Source organism: Tenrec ecaudatus, chromosome 2, assembly GCF_050624435.1.
Source record: "Tenrec ecaudatus isolate mTenEca1 chromosome 2, mTenEca1.hap1, whole genome shotgun sequence".
NCBI classification, from domain to species: Eukaryota; Metazoa; Chordata; class Mammalia; order Afrosoricida; family Tenrecidae; genus Tenrec; species Tenrec ecaudatus.
This window is the reverse complement of record NC_134531.1, coordinates 126,714,409-126,728,500: the sequence shown is the minus strand read 5'-3', so window position 1 is coordinate 126,728,500 and position 14,092 is coordinate 126,714,409.

The window sequence follows — 14,092 nt, the reverse complement described above, 5'->3', positions numbered from 1 at the left end:
TGGGCTTTGTTGCTTCTCAGCTAGATGGCCACTTGTTTACCTTCAAGCCTTTAAGACCGCAGACGCTTTATCTTTTGATAGCCGGGCACCATCAGCTTTCTTCACCACATTTGCTTATTCACCTGCTTTGTCTTCAGCAATTGTGTCGGGAAGGTGAGCATCATAGAATGCCAGTTTAATAGAACAAAGTATCCTGCATTGAGGGAGTATTTGAGTTGAGACCCAATGTCCATCTGCTACCTTAATACTAAACCTATAAATATATGCACATAGATCTAATTCCCCATCCTTGTATATATATATTTACATATACACATGCTTTTAGTTAGACCTCTATAAATGCCCTTTGCCTCTTAGCTCTTTTCTCTATTTCCTTTGACTTTCCCTCTTGTCCCACTATCATGCTCAGTCTGCATTTGGGTTTCAGTAATTCCTCTTGGTCACCTTATCCTTGATCACACCCTACCAGGCCTCCTACACCCCCCTCACCACCGATTTGGATCACTTATTGTTCCCTTGTCCCTGGGTGTGTTAACACCACTACCTTTCCCCCCATCACCCCCTCTCCCATATCCCCCTGGAACTGTCGGTCCCGTTGTTTTCTCCTCCAGATTGTTCATCCAGCCTATCTTATGTAGACAGACCTGTGGAGATAATAACACGCACAAAAACAAGACAGAGCAAATGTAACATCTTTGGAAAGTTCTCTGGGGTCTAATTGCAAGAGTTAAGGACATTTTTCTTCATTTACATAATGGAGGTTAAGATGGGCTGTATTTAAACTAGAGAAGCTAGCAAAACCCTCCATCATTGTCTTGTAACATACCTGGCTCTCAAAAAGTCTATTTGAACTCTGTTCCAATGTCCCTGGGTGGCTCACTTAAAAGCGTGGCTACCAACTACAAGGTTGACGGTTGGAATCCACCCTGAGTGCCTCACAAGAAAGGCCTGGAAACCTACGTCCAAACCCTCAGAGTTATTGAAAACCCACTGGAGTGGAGCTCTACTCTGAAACACTGCATCGCCTCAAGTCAGAATTCCGCAGCAACTGATGGTTGCTTTTTCCCCCTTCAAACTGACAGAAAACTGTCATTGCTCTTCTCCAAGAAAGGCATGCAAGGAGGCTCTCAAAGGAACCCACCTCAAGCTGTCATCTAGGGAACCCGCTTCAGTGAGAGGCAAAATGGACACTCTTGCTGCCAGTGGGCGTGTCCATTGTTAGCATCCTCTGGGAGAGCAGCGTCCTAGTTTTTTTTCAATCAACGATCAGTTGAAGGTCTTTGATTTGCCATTGACCTTATTGATTTAACAACGAGCAGTGAGGCGAGGGCCTCGTGGCGCTTAGCATCTAGTGGGGATGCCCGGAAATAGGCACCAGAGAAGAAGTGTGACCAGTGGGGCAAAGACCCTGCACCAGGGTTGCTGGCGAGGCCTGGGAGGGGGGCTAAGGAAGGCCTTCTGGAGGGGCTCCCTTTGAGGGGGGGCTGGATGAACAGCAGGAGTCGGGACTTCTAGGTAAGGGGGACAAAATGGAGTGGGTGCCGAGGTCCGGACAAGCGAGTTCCGGAGCAGAAAACAAGCCCGCTCAGAGCCTAGTGAGGACAGAACAGGCAAAGAGGCCATTCAGGCATGGCGTGCCAAGCAAGCAAAGGTGTCTTCGTTTTGTTCAAACTCCTTTGAGCCGCTCCAGTTTTAAGCTGAGGAAGCATGGTGTCACCTGCTCTACAGAGGTTTTTATAAGAAGGCGGACATGGAAGCAAGGAGCCATTTGTAGTTTGGTGGTAGAATTCTCACACCACCCCCCTCCCTGCAGAAGACCTGGGTTTGTTCATGGCCAATGCACCCCATCCACAGTCCCTTCCCCTTGGTCAGGTTTGTGTGTTGCTGTGATGAAAAGTCTGTTTCAGCAGACTTTCCAGACAGACTAGGCAGAAAGGCCTGGAGATCTCCTTGCTAAATCAGTGAGCATCCTATGAAACACAAAGGTCTGAGCCACAAAAGGTTGTGGACTTGATGATTTGGGGAGGAGCAGCATTTCATTTCTTTGTGCAGGCACCAAGCATTCACCTCATTGAGCTTCGCACTGGTTGTAGAAACACATCTGAAATGGTTGTGGACATCTTCGTTTTGACCGGTCCAGCAGCCAGTCCTTCTGTTTCTGGTAATGGTTGCCCACTTTTCTTAACTTTTCTTGGGAAATTCACCACAAGCATGCCGGGTCTTCTTGCCGACAGGACAGACTGACACTAGGGCAAACTCCTTCACTAAATCATTGGCTAAATATTTATGGAGTGCTGGATACCAGGAGCCCTGGTGGTGGCATGGTTATGAGGGGCTGCAATACGCATGGTCGGCAGTTCCATACCACCAGCAGCTCTGAGGGAGAAAGGCTGGGCTTTCTGCTCCCGTCAATAGCTACACAGTCTCGGGAATCCAAAGGACGTCACAACGTGTCAGCTTTGACTCGATGGCAGCCAAAGTGTCAGCTCTGGTGGGTCCTGTGGAAGAGACAAATCACACAAACAGCCTGACCATATATAAAGGTGCCTGGGGAAGGCCTCCCAGTGGGGAGTCAATGAAGTGAGAGACTGGGGGTGGGGGGCAGAAGGGACAAGAACCCTCAGTGTCAGGGTGGCTCCAAATCACTGCAAAGAGTCCAGGGGGTTCAGATGAGGGGCACTGGGCAGGGGTGGAGGGGCAGAGGGGGTTCAGATGAGGGGCACCGGGCAGGGATGGAGGTGGGGGGGTGAGGGGGTGGAGATCGCAGGGGAGTGAAGTGAGAGAGGGGGCAAGGCTGTTCTTGAAGGCCAATCAGAACTTTGTCCCAGCCCGCCAGCGATGTGCAGGATGGGTGTTTGACTGCAGTGTGTTCATTAATGAGCCTCAATTGTGGAATTTTGGTAGGAACTTTGGGGAAGTTTCTACCAGGAGAGGAGCAGGCAGAGGATCAGGCTGAGAGTGAAACCAACGGAGAGGGACACTGATGGAGGCAATAGAAATACAGATTCCCTAAGAGCCGGCTTGGCTCCTGCAATCAGCCATGCCCGAAGCCAATCTCTACCCCCAAGTTGTCCAGTTACTCAGGTCAATTCATGGAGGCCCTGTGACTGGTGATCTAAAGTCTTCTTCCAATACATAAATATTGGGAAAGTCTTCATGTGTGAAGATATAGATTGAAGAATGAATTACAATAAAAAAGTACTGAGGTAAATCAAATGCCCTCAAATAATCATAAGGCATATATCCTATAATAGAGTACATGTACATTCATTAAGTCAGATGCTACAAAACTCAGAATAACATGTGAAAATGATTTTTAAATAAGAAAATACAACAGAAATTGTGGATGCAGGATGATCTCAATTATGAAAATACATATTCATAAAGCAAATGCAGCAAAGTGCAAATCCACACAAAGCAAATGCAAAGCATGGACATTTTTTCCCTTGATTTTTTTTATACTTCATTTACTTTTTTCAATTATCTACTTTTTTCCTAGGGTACATTTCATTTTAATAATAGAAAAAAGAAAATGTACGGTTTCATTTTTCAATAAAGGGATTTGAGAACTATTCTAAAAGTAGGTTTTACATCTCAAACACCAGAAAGCACATTAGCCAGTACCACATTAGCCAGTACCACCCACAATGCAGGAGTGCACGGGTGGAACAAATGGTTAAACCTTGGCCCTGGACGATGAGTCACTGAATCAAGTTCACCCACACGGGGCTCAGACGACAGGCCTGACGAGCTGACTCTGCGAGATCCCAGCCTTCCAGCCTAATGGGGCACTCCGATGCTGTCACGCGTGGGGTGTGGGGTTGCCCTGAGTCAGTTATCTTGACTGCATCTAAAAGCCACAACCCCGACTTGACAGCAACAAACAGTGATCCCTCAAGGGCAAGGGCAGATGCTGTCTGGGCACATTTGCCATTCTAGTGCTGCCTGAGTGTGAGCCTGAGCAACACAGCGCTCGGGACGAAGCCAGACACATTTTAAAGTTCATTTTGGAAGTGCTGAAGTTCTGAGATCACTCGTTCACATGTGCTCAATTATCTATCTATTATACTCCGATGACCAATAAGCTCATGATAGATTCACTGACGGCTCAGAGCAATATACAGCGAGCACACTTGACGGCCGGGCCTCCCACGGAAAGCCAACAAACCCATGGCAATAAAAGGTGCAAAGGTTGCCGTTTATAGCCTATGTTTTCTGAACAAACATTTTGAGAGAAATGGGGCGAAGCTGGCGATTGTAATACGAAATGGACACACATGTAGCTGTGGGTCGGCGCGGGATCAGAAAAGCTTCCCGTGACGCCACCACTGAACACAAATCATTACAACTTAGTCTTGAATCACTTAAGAAACAAAACCCCTTTCTATTGTGATCTGGGTGAAAGGTGACAGAGCAATCTGATTTTCCATCCAACAATTCCTACACATGTCTCGGGCCACGGACTGCAATCCCTGCCATGGAACGGCCCTCTTCCCCCTTCCCCGTGGTCCCCCTTCCCATTCCTTCTCCTTTCCTATCCCTCCCTGCTCTCTGAGTTTCATCCCTAGACAAAGGTTGCCCTTTGGCTCTCAAACCATGGATTATTCTAAGGCTTATAAATGTCTCTGGTGTTATTGCTCACTTTCTAAGCCTATTACCATTGAGTTAATTCTGACTCATAACAGACCAAGAATAGAACTGTTCTTAGGTCTCCTAGGCTAAACATCTGTACAGATGGCTTCCTCTTTCTCTGGAGAAGTGACTGGTGGGTTTGAACTGCTTACCTTGTAGTTAGCAACCCGATACTGAACACACTGCATTGCCGTTCAGTCCTATCATTTGGCTGAGAGTTGAGCCATGGGAGTGAGTTCGGTTTCAGGCTTGAAGGTATAAGAGCTGGAGTCTCGGTGCCACCAGTCTCTAGAAGATCAGTAAGTCTGGTCTTTTTTGGGTGACTTTTTTAGTGTTCCACATTTCTCCCAAGTTCACCCAGGACCTTCATTTGTGATATTTTTCAGTGTGGTCAGCATGAGTAGCTGGACACCACGCAGGTCTAGTTTCAGGGTCACGGAGGCGGGGGTCCACTTGGGCCATGTGGCCCTCGGACTGTTTCCACAGGTCTTTGAGGATCTTACCTGTTTGCTCCAGGAGGGAAGAGATGCGTTCGTTGCACCATGGAAGCCTCCAGCCTCCTTGTCACATTTGTGGGTCTTGCCATGCCAGTTCACAACAATGTCCCCAATACTATGGTCCTGAGCCCCTAGGTCCACTGATATAATCCTTGAAGGTCTTTGGTTATGTCTAAGATTTCATAACTTTGCGCTCTGTATGTTCCACTGTATTGCTTTAAAAAGCAATTTAAAAACATTTTGGTGTAGTGATTACCTGTTGGACTGCTATCTGAAAGGTGGACAGTCCAAAACCACAAGCTGCTCCTTGGGAGACAGATGGGTGTTCTACTCTCGTAGACAATTACAATCTTGGAAACCCAGGAGAGTCGGGACAGGGGCAAGAGCACCACGAGGTGGCTTGACTCGACAGCAAGGTCTTTTATAGTTTTTTTTTCTTTTTGAGTGGTAGTAAGTTTTATTCTCTTATAAGAGCTATCAAACAACTTTCTAGTGTTAGTGATCTAGGGCTGCTCTAACCGAGGTACCGCAACTGGGTGGTTTTAGCAAACAAACGCAGTCTCTCCCGGTTTAGGGGTCCAGAATGCTGCGTGCAGGGACCAGCCACAAAGAAAGGCTTTCTCCCCTGTTGGCTGCTTGTCTAGACACTTCTCAGTGCAGGAACCGGGAACACTTGGCTTTCAGCTATTCTCTCTTGATGGGAGTTGGTTCCTACAGTCTGTGCTTCAAGATTTAATCTCTTTGTATCTCAAAAAGTATGACCTCAAATACAGCCTATTGTGCAGATTTCCTCCTGCCTTTTTAACATAACTGCTGCTAACCTCCGCCATTTGTCAGCGTGTCATACTGTGGCGGCGTCCATGTTGCTGTGATGCTGGAAGCAACGTCACCTGTATTTCGAATGCCAGCAGGGTCACCCAAAGTGAGCAAATTTCGGCAGAGTTTCCAGAATGAGAACGCACTGTGAAGAAGAAATAGACTGACCCCTTCTGAGGAATTGGCCCCAGAAAACATTATAGAGAGTGTAAAGAGTGTCGTGGGCTGACAACCTCACAAAATGGAGCAGAACACTGTCTGAGACAGTGGCAGCGGATGAGGGCCTCCGGGAAGGCACTCAAACCATGGCCGAGGCAGAGCGGCCTGCTCAGTCGAGGCCGTCACGGTGACAGGGAGGGAAGCCTGTGGGAGAAGAGCCTTCATGCCCATCATCTGCCGATGGGACACAACTCCAAATGAGGAGAAACAGCTGAAAGCACTCATTGAGGTCAGACCTTGGACTGTACAAAGCGAGAAGACAGAAGAATTAGAAATGGTAAAAACAAGTGAAATAGAACACATAAAAATAAACATGTTGGGCATTTGTGAACTGAAATGGACTGATATTGGCCATTTGAGATCAGAAAACCAAATGGTTTACTATGCTGGGAATGAAACAATCAAGCATTGGATTTATTGTCAAAAGAACATTTCAAGATCTATCTTGAATGCTGTCTATTATAGGATTACATCTATCCACCTTCAAGGAAATCTAATCAATACAATGATTATTCAAATTCATGCAACCACTAAAGCTTGCAGAGAAGTTGAAGAATTCTACCAAAGTGTTCAGTTTGAAATCCCTCAAACATACGATCAAGATGCTTTGATAATTACTGGAAAGTGTAATGCAACAGTTGGGAAGAGAGAAGAAGGAACAGTTGTTGGAAAGCCTGGGGCTTGGTGATGGAAACAAAGGCAGAGATCACATGATAGAATTTTGCAAGACCAATGACTTGCTCATAGCAAATACCCTTTTCAACAACATAAAAAGCAATTATACACATGGACTTCTTATGGAATAGACAGAAATCAAATGGACTATCTCTGTGGGAAGGGATGATGGAGAAGCTCAATATTAGTGACTAAAACCAAGCCAGGGGCTGACTGTGGAGCAGACCATCAATTGCTCAAATGTCAGTTCAGGTTAAAGCTGAAGAAAATGAAAGCAAACCCACAAGAGCCAAGATACAACCTGGAGATGATGCCACCTAAATTTCAAAAACATCGCAAGACCAAATCTGCTTCAATGAACACTAATGACAAAACCTGATGAGCTGTGGGAGCAAGGACATCAAGAGCATCTTTCATGAAGGAAACAAAGGTCATTAAGAAGACAAGAAAAATAAAAGATCAAAAGAGATGTCGCCGGAGACTCTGAAACTTGCTCCCAATTGTAGAGCAGCTAAGGCAAATGGAAGAAATGATGAAGTCAAAGAGCTTTCTAGAAGATTTCACAGGGTAGCTCAAGAAAACAAAGTCAAATATAATAATGAAATGTGGCAAGACATAGGGCAAGAAAACCCAAAAGAAAAACCCCTAAACTCAAGGAACTCAAGAAAAAAAAAATGCCTCAAGCCTTGAGTTGCAATCTTGAAAGATTCTATGGGCAAAATATTGACTTCTGCAGGAAACACCAAAAGGTGAGAATGCATACAGTCACTGCACCAAAGAGAACTAGTCCACTGACTTCCCACTGTGTCAGGAAGTACGGTAACATGTCAGTAAGAACCAATGGCGCTGAGGGAAGAAATTCAAGCTGCGCTGAAAGCATCAGCCAAAAACAAGGCTCCGGGAATTGATCGAATGGTGATCGAAATGTTTCAACAAGCTGATGAAGCACTGGAAGCACTTACTCATCTATTCCAGGACATTTGGAAGACAGCTACATGGTCAACTGACTGCAAGAGATCTACATTTGTATCCATTCCAGAGAGGTGACCCAACAGAATTGCTAAGTTATAGAACAATATCACTGCTTTCGCAAAATTTTTCTAAAGATTATCCAACAACAGTTGCAGTAGCACACTGATAGGGAGCCGATTCAGAGGAGGACATGGAGCAAGGGATATCACTGCTGTTGTCAGATGAATCTTGGTAGACAATATCAGAAAGATACTTACTTGTGTTTCACTGATTATACAAAGGCATTCCACTGTGCGGACAATAACAAACTGGATAACCTTGAAAGGAAGGGGGTTCCAGAATACTTCAGTGTGCTAATGGGGAAGGTGTACTTAGATCAAGAGGCACCTGTGTGGACAGGACAGGGGCATACTACATGGTTCCAAATCAGGATTGGTGTGCGTCAAGGTGTATGCTGAGCAAATAATGAGAAAACTAGCTTATATGAAGAAGAATGTGGCAGCGGGATTGGAGGAAGACTAATTAAGCACATGAGAAGCAGATGACCCAACCTTGTGTGATGAAGAGGAGGACATGAAACACTTGCTGATATAGAACAAGGACTGCAGCCATCACTATGGGTTATAATTCAATGTAAAGAAGACCAAAACCCCCACAGCTGGACGAAAGGGTAACATCATGATCAATGGAGAAAGGATCGAAGTTTCAGGGATTTCGTCTTGCTTGGCTCCACAATCAAAGCTCATGGAAGCAGCAGTCAAGAGATCGAACAGCACTGGGTAAACGTGCTGCACAAGACCTCTTTAAAGTGTTGAAAAGCAAGGATGGTGCTTTGAGGACTAAGTTGTACCTGCCCCAAGCCGCGGTGTTTGCAATCACTTCATATGCTTATGTGAAAGTTGGACATTGGATCAGTAAGACTGAAGAAGAGCGAGTGTGTTTGAATTGTGGTGCTGGAGATGGACATGGAAAGTACCATGGACTGCCACAGGAACGAAGTACAGCCACAATGCTTCTTAGAGGCAAAGATGAGGAGGCTTCGTCTCCTGCACTTTGGACACATTGTCAGGGGAGATCAGTCCCTGGAGGAGGACATTATGCTTCATGGAGGGACAGCAAACAAGAAGAAGGCCTTCGGTAGGATTGATTGACCCAATGGCTGCATCAGCGGGTTCAAACATAAGAGCAATTGTGAGGTTGGCACAGGGCCTCGTAGTGTTTTGTTTCCTTTCGCTATGAGTGGAAATCGATTGACCAGCCCCTAATAACAACAATAACTGCTAATTACACCTAATTATAAAAAAAACCCTCATGATTCTGAGTCAGACTGACCTAACATGATAGAGAGGAAATGTGAATCTTTACGGAAGGAAGTAGACTGCTTCATCTTCCTCCCGCAGGGTGACTGGTGGGTTTCAAGCATCAGTGTTCAATTAGCAGCTCAAAGCTTAATCTACTGCATGATCGGAGTCTCCAGACATACAGCATATAAAATAATTACATCATATCACCACATCGAGGATAATTACATAATACCGAGAGACATGGCCTGGCTACGTTGACACAAATTTAGGGGCGGGGGAGGGGGGTACACAGTTCATGCCACAAAATCTCACTGCCATCAAGTCAATTCTAACTCATGGTGACCCTATAGGACAGAGCAAAACTCATTGCCTCTGTGAGTTTCTGAGATGGAAAATCTTTATGGGAACAGAAAGCCTCATATTTCTCTTGTGGAGAACTAGTGGGTATGAACCACAGACCTTGTGGTTAGCAGCTCAACACATTATCCACTATGCCAAAAGAAGACTATAAAAATAATCAAATAGTCCAGTAACATTTCTTTGGGGATCATACCAATTACAATGATATTTTTAGAAGGATCAACTATTTCCCTGAAAATGAATTTTTAGATTTTGAGCAGAATTCACCAACCTCATTTCCAAGTTCAGTCGGTTTTAGTTAGACAGAGACAAAAACATGGCAAGGCTTTTATAGCAGGAAAGGAATTTGTTTTGGTTTCCCAACATTCTTATAATCCAGACAGCCGAAGAAATCTTTGATCTGGACGGCTCAGAAATTCAAAGCCCCCTCCAGGCAGTGTTGCTTTCGCTTTTTTTTTTTTTAATTAAGGAAGACCAAAACCAGCATTTGTAATGGAAAATTTTGGTGCCATTAAGTACATAATGGCTTTTACTGAAGTCTAAGTCATCTTGCGGACTTATGATTGGGGCCGAGAGTAAGTTTTCAGTGTGATACAATAGAACCGGAGATTTGTTGGTGTTACTGATATTCTTGAGTAGTGGAAAAACCACCAGCATTAATGGAGAATTCAAAGAAAAATCAAATGGGTCCATCTAACAAACAGAAGTCAAACAAAACGCACTATGAAGCCCACAAGTGGAACTTTAATTCTGTCCCCCTCAGAGCAGAATGCCGGGGATTCACAAACTTGTAGAGGGCTCGACGTGCAGATAGCCTGCCCATCACCTGCCTACAAAGTCCAGGAAGCTCCCACGTTCCTGAGGCCGGGGCTCCTGAGGGCGAAGGGCTCTCTCGGGCTCACGCTGGGCTTTGAACTCGCTGCTGTGGCGTCAATTCCAGTTCACGGGACTATAGTCACTCTCTGTCTTGTTGCTGGCGGGTGTCATCGAGTCAGGTCCAAGGCAGAAGCCACACAGAGCACAACACCACCCTGTCCGTCCTGCCCGTCCTCACAAGGTCCGCCATCTGTCTTCCGTAAAACTAGCGTGTCTTGCTATTTGGGTAGGAAAGAGCCTCGATGCCACGACGGGTCACACACTTTGCTGCTAAAGGAAAGATTGCCAGTTCAAACCTGCAACATGGCTCCGGGGGAGCCTTTGCTGGAAGCTTCCTCACCCTGGGTTCTCACGGCTTATTTTCTGTTCTGTCTACCTTCCCTACTTTGGACTGCAAACTCTTCTCAGGATGAGATCTTATTTCTTTTTTTTTCTCCACTCCCCCCCCCCACATTTTCTTCAGAGCTCTGAATAAAATTTTCCCCCATTTTATTGGGGGCTTTTACAAGTCTGGTTACAAAGCACACATCATTTGCATCTGACCTATTGATACATGTCTTCCATTGTTCTTTTCTAGACATTTACTTCTCATTGAGCCCTTGGGATCAGCTCCTCCTTTCCCCTTCCTCCCCCTCACTCCTCTGCTCCCCCTCCCCCCTGATGGATTGTATATTGTTAATTATTTTCAAATCTCACTCCGACTGCTGTCTCCCTTCCCCTCTGGTTTCTGTTGCTCTTTTCATGAATGGCAAAACAAAACAAAAGGAAACACAACATTATCTGTGAGGTACTTAAACTTTATCAAAACCATACCCAACACCTGTGGCCATCAAGTTGATTCCAAATTACAGCGACACTATAAGCATTGTTAAACACCGACTTTCATCTTTCAACTCTTTTTACTCTTTTTAAGTTTTTTAGCTTTTTAAAGAAATACATTTCCCCTCTTATTTTCTTAGTTGAGGTTGGAAGGGCACGACAGAAGGAGGTCAGCAAACATGTCGTGAGTGGCCAAGCTGCAACAGGGACGCGGGCGGGGGGCGACACCTGGGGAGGGAGGGGAGTGTGTTGCCAGCTGTTGGTGGAGGCCAGCTCTGGGATGAGCAGCTTAGACCTAACCTCAGAGGTGAGGAGAAGCCACATTCTAAGGCAGGAATGGGAAATGTCCCGTCTGAAGCTTTAGAAGGCCCGAGAAAGGATTCCCATTAAACGTACCCCCAAACCAAACTCAACTATCATCAAGTAGATGTGGACTCAGAGCATGCCTACAGAGTGGAACTGCCTCTGTGAGTTTCTAAGACTGTAACTCTTCACTCTTTCCCTTGAAGACAGGCTGGTGGTTTGGATCTACTGACCACGTGGTTAACAACCCAACTCTTAACTACTACACCACCAAAACCCACCAGAAAAACTAAGGTCATTTCTTGGGAGAAACAAAGGCAATGGCTACAAGAGCCATCTGAAATGATTGGAAATTAGAGTCGCTGACAGTGCTAACAGTTACCCTGGTCAGTTATCCTGCTAACAGAGGCCCTGCCAGCAGTGAGATGCTTACACAGTCACTGGACCCACAGACTTCCCACCCACTGGGCTGTGATCTTCCTGCATTCGGCATCATCGCACGCGTTTTGTGAGTCAGAAGAGGACTTTATAGATTGGTATCGGACATATGGGTTAATATCAGACTTATGCACCTGATCTGGATTGGGCTGAGATGTTTTTCTAAATTACCTTTCATATATAATTACCCTTCATATAAAACGCTCTTCTTATATACATAGGCATGTGAATGAATTTGTTTCTCTAGTCTACCTGGACAAACTCAGTAACTATAGGTGACAAAGCATTTTCCATCTCAACCATATGGACATGTACAGTGCAGCGACATTAAATTTGTTCATCTTATTGCTCAACCATCATCATGAACTGTTCCTCACACTTCCATCACTCTTCAGAGATGCTCGGTGTATAAATTACACTTTTAATGGTTTCACATATCTAGTACACCTCCCTTCCTTTCACACAAAAGCCAACTTTCTTTCATCCTCACCAGAATCCAGTCTGCCACTATGCCTCTCCCTAAGACAGCAAACAGGGCTGGGACAGGCATTTCTAGTTAGTGTGTGCCATGTCCCAGGGTTTCTGCTGCGGACTTCCAAATCCAGGATTATCATCAAGATGAAAACCCAAACAAAACCAAGAATGAAAATGCTTTCCGGGAAAGTGCAGAGTCCGTGGGCTGTATATCCAACCCCATAAAATGGAAAGACCCTCTTTAGGAAACACACAATGGCTGAAAACTCCAGAAAGCAACAGTTATGCCTTTACTTCCAGGTGTTAACCCAGTGGGGGGACTCAAAAGAATTTTGTTAATACAGGGATAAATAAATATACAATCTCCCATTGTGTACAGGCTGTCGGGTGAGACATCTGCTCGACTTGTCAGGCTTCTTATTGCTCCTTCAGAGACCCCACCCTACATCTACATGGAAGTCCCTGAGCACTGACGTTTTCTTGACAGAAGATTCTGAAGGAGATATAACAAGCCAATCAGGAAGTGATTAAAGGGGATGGAGCAAGAGTAGCCCATAAAGCGTCTCCTTGAGACAGTGGGGCCTGGTGGAGATCTGTACTGGAGCAAGCTGGGCAGGCTTTATTATTACCGAAGTAGGAGCTCTGGCGCTCTGGTGGCATAGCGGCTACGTAAGGGCGGCTAACCACACTGCCAGCAGACAGAAGCCACCGGCTGCCCCAGGACAAAACACCGGACTTTCTAATCCCGCAAAGCATTAGTTTTGGAAACTTACAGTTCTACCCTGGCTAGTAGGATCACTATGAGTCAGCACTGACTCAATGGCAGTGAGTTGTTTGTTTTTTTCCCCCCCTTTTGAGGTAATAGGAGGCAAAGAATACTGATTTAGGGTCTTCGGTGACTTTGAAGCATATTCCAGATTAGAAGTTGTTGTTAGGTGCCATCCAGTTGGTTCCAACCCATAGGGACCCTGTGCACAACACAACCAACACTGCCCTGTGCCATCCTCCCAATTGCTCCTGTGCTTGAGCCCATTGGTGCAGCCACCGTGTCAACCCATCCTGTTGAGGACTTCCTTTTTTGAGCTGCCCCTCCACTTTACCAAGTGTGACGCCCTTCTCCAGGGACTGGTTTCTCATGACAGTATGTCCTAAGTATGTAAGAGGAAGTCTTGCCGTCCTTGCTTCTAAGGAGCAAGTCTGGCTGTACGTTTTCCAAGAGATCTGTTTGTCCTTTTAGCCATCTGCGGTACTTCAATATTATTCTCCAGTATCACAACTGAAATGCACCGATCCTTCTTTTGTTTTCATTTTTCATTGTCCAACTTTGCACATGAACCTGTGTAAAATACCATGGCTTCTCCACTGCCTGATATGCATGTGAAAGTTGGACCCCCAATCAATACCCATGGAAATAGCAGTCAAGAAACCATATTACACATGACATTGGACACATTAGACGTGCTGTCTTAGAATCTTACAAGTTGCCAGGACTTGAGAACAACGCCTGGTAAGTGTAACTCAAAAATCCTTACAAGTGGACCAATAATCAACATCATGATAAAATGAAACACATTGAGATTGACTAAGATATTTTCTTCTTGGACCAATAATCAAGGCTCGCGGAAAGAAGCAGTGAAGAAGTCAAATTATGTATATACTGGACAAATGTGCAACAACAACAAAAACCTCTTTAAAATGCCTAAAAGA